Source organism: Solanum pennellii, chromosome 4, assembly GCF_001406875.1.
Source record: "Solanum pennellii chromosome 4, SPENNV200".
In the NCBI taxonomy this organism is placed as follows: Eukaryota; Viridiplantae; Streptophyta; class Magnoliopsida; order Solanales; family Solanaceae; genus Solanum; species Solanum pennellii.
Window position 1 is genome coordinate 50,956,113 of NC_028640.1, and position 3,815 is coordinate 50,959,927.

At 37.2% G+C, this 3,815-nt stretch overlaps 1 pseudogene; it reads left to right on the forward strand.

Moving 5' to 3' along the window:
• The window catches only part of LOC107016241, a 33,428-nt pseudogene that overhangs the window by 2,892 nt on the left and 26,721 nt on the right, over positions 1-3,815 (forward strand).

Below are 3,815 nucleotides of genomic sequence, written 5' to 3' on the forward strand. Positions count from 1 at the left end.
GGGGGGGGGGGGGGAGTTGAAGCTGATACGCAAATGAATTCAAGATTAAGAGGTGAAGATCCAGGTTTTATGTGCAAACTGGACATTGAAAAGGCTTATGATTATGTTAATAGGGATTATCTCCTTAACATTCTGAAGCGGATGGCTATTGGAGTGAGATGATTGAATTGGATGAGTTTTTGCATCAAATCTGTTAGGTTCTCTGGTCTAGTGAATGGAGAGCCTGGTGTTTTTTTTACCTTCTGAAAGAGGGCTCAAACAAGGAGATCCTCTTTCCCCTTTCCTCTTTTTTATTGCCATGGAAGGATTCAATAGCATGGTCAGAGTAGCAATGCTGAATAACTGGCTCAAGGGCTTCCCTTAGGGCTTAGGCAGCAAACAAGGTGAGAATGTGGATATTTGGAAGATGACACTCTTTGAGTTTTTGTGATACTAAAACATAGCAAGTCAGTTTCAAAAAGATAGTTTTACTTATTTTTGAGGCCATCACTGGATGAAGTGTCAAAGGGAGAAAGAACAACAAATTTCCCTGTAAAGAAGTGACTCAAATGGTGGGATTGACAGTCATCTTAGGGGGTAGAATTGATCATCTTCCAACAACTTATTTGGGAATGCTTTTGATAACAAACATAAGAAGTTGATATTTTGTATGGGATAATATAGAAGACAGAGAAAAAACTCTCAAAGGTGGAAGTCACTAGGGGTGGCAATTTCAGCCCATATAAGTGAAATGGAACCTCTTTGCCCATATTAAATAAAATGGATCACTCATATTTTCTTTCCTTTTCTTAAATGGGTTAATATGGTCTTCAACCTATTTAAGCTCATATAAATATGAACAAAATGGGTTAACATGAGAATCCATATCCAACCCATATAAGTAAAATGAAACATTTCTTTTTTTTGTTTTTGGAAAACAAAAAATTTAGCGGTCGGTTGGTGGAAGGTGGGGGCCCGGGGGAGGGGGGGGCAGGGGAGAGGGTAAATTTTTATTGTTTTTGGAAAACAAAAAAAATTTAGGGAATGCTTTTCCTTAATTCTCTTCCTACATATGTCATGTCCATTTTCCCTATTCCAGCTTTGGTGGTGAAGTAATTTGATAATTTAGAAGGGACTTTCTATGGTTTGGGAACAAAGAGGGTAAGGGCTTTCATTTGGTTATGGGAAAATGTTTAACTTAATAGGTGTGTTGGGGGCCTTTGCATGAGAAATTTGAAATTACATAACAGCTCCTATTAGTGAAATGATTTTAGAGATCTGCTAATGAAGACCAACCTTTGTGGAAGGAGGTAATCAAGAGCAAGTATGGACAAACTAGTCATTGGTGCATGGATTAAGTGAACACTATTTACAGTGTATCAGTGTGGAGGACTATCAAGAATTTATGGCCAACAGCCACACATGTTACAAAGTGGGAAATGGTACCAAAATTAGGTTCTGAAAAGAAGCAGGGAATGACCAGGAACCCCTGATGGCCACCTTCCGTGACTTGTTTTCCATAGTGTGGAAGATACATGGACCCCATTAGGATGGAACATATGTTTCAGAAGGAATTTAAATGACTGGGAAGTGGATAAGGTAGCTAGGCTATTACAGAAAGTTGGCATTTCATTGGCACCTCCCCAACCCCTGATGCAATCAAGTGGAAGCATAACAATGATGGAAGAACTTCATGCGGGATACATATTGCCCAAATGGAACCTAAAAGATGGGATGGGTAAGAATAGAGTAGATACAATGGAAGTGTTTAGGCAACCTAGAAGCATGACAGGCCCCTGGAAAAAATGTGTGGAAATGTCTTGTACCAACCAAGATCAGATGCTTCACCTGGCTAGTTATCAGAAGAGCCTTACTCATGAATCTTTACAGATGAGGGGTTTTCAAATTGAATCAAAATGTTTCCTATGAGGTTGCACAGACAAACAGTCATCTGATCCTACATTCAAAGTGACTTCACCGATATGGTTCTTTTTTTTAGTCTCACAGGCATCAAGTGGTCAATGCCAGAACATACAATAGACCTCCTACTAAGATCCTGGATCAGGAGGGGGGGAATCAAGACCCAGAGCAATTCCTTCATGTGTATGGAGGATATAGTGGATTGAAAGAAATGGAGAGGGTCAGAAAATTAAGTGAAACTGTATTATGAACTAAAATTTTTGGTGAAAAAAAGCAAATACAGAGGAAGTTGATCAGTTAGTAAGTCATCTACGGACTCTGTAACTAGCTTATGCCTTGGGACACAATTGTTCGTAGTTTTTTGGAAGTCTCCAACATGTCCTTTAATGCTGGGGAATACTATGAACCAGTTCAAATAATAAAGCTTGTCTCGCACCAGTTTTTGCAGAGAAGGGAGCCCAACTTATGCAGCAACTTCATGCAATGGAGATGCTGAAACAACTGATTACTTACTTCTCCATTGTTCTGCTACCTGGCAAATTTTTGGTTCGTTTCTAAATCTGTTTGAGGTACAATGGGTAATTGCAAATTGTATGAATCAAGCTTCAGAGTGTAGGCAAGGAAAAGGATGAGAGAGGGAATGAAAGCAATATATTGGATAGTGTCTCTTCTTACATTCTGTGGACCATTTGGTGTGAAAGGAATAAGAGATGTTTTTGAGGGGAAAAAATGAGGAAGGAGGCTTTACAATTTATAATGAACAGATACTTACAATTTTTTTACTTTTTAGTGTAAAATGCCAAATGTAAACAAGATCGGCTCTTTTTTAGGCTTCATGGGCCTCAAAGAGCTAGGAAGAGTTTGTAATTTGAGTTACTTGTAACTTAGCACCTGCATGGTGTTGTTTGCGTCAATATAATTCTTATCAGAAAAAAGAAAAAGTAATTTTAAGTGATGAAATATCCTCATGATTGGAGAAAATTCGATACGAGGGGTGAGATTATTAATGTGACTCTCAACAGATTTGAATTAATAGAATGTTGTTGTTTATCTTTTCATTGAATCGGGTACTTCTGCAAACCACCATCTGAACTGTGAAGTGGATGAACAGATTAGGTAATGAGTGACACATAACATAGAATGGCATTAAATAGTGGAAAAAGTATTGTGTGATGCATAGGAGCTGGTGCTCCAGTACCATATTGAAGTTACTTAGAATTGTTAAGGAGAAAGGTAAGGAGAAGAGATGAGAAATAGGAAGAAGGGAGAAGAATAGCAAGAGAAGAAAGCGAGAAAGGAGAGGGGGGAAAAGTAGGGGGAGGAAACAGAGGGAGAAGGGACAGAGATAGTTATTTAGTTATTGGTAAAAATAATAAATTTTAAAACAGTTTGGCATAAAAACCCGTATACAAAGAGGTATACCAAAGAGCGGAGACCTACAAAAAGATATGGTTCTTTACATAGACAGAAATATTAATGTAGTAAATCAATTTAACAATTATTATTCAAGTAATTTAAACAAAGAATATGAAGGTCCTAGATATTTTAAAAGTGTTATTCAAACTATTAGAATTCATCCCTAACAAAAAAGAATAAGACCAAGTAAAATTTTATATCTTAAATAAGACTAGTAAAAGAGGATAATTAATATCAAGATGAGCATATTATCACATCACTACATTAAGATGTTTTCCCTGGGAAATTCTACTTGTAAAGATTTTTGTTTCCATAAACTGTTGCTTGATCTTTTTCACTAATAGGTATTAGTGTTAACAAGGATGCTTATGGATTCGCTGTTCGGCCTCAGCATGTACAAAGATACCGTGAATATGTTAATATCTATAAGGTACTTTTTTTTTGTCATCATTTCTGTTTTACTAGTTAATATCCTGTATAGCCCTCCCGGTTTGTGGGGG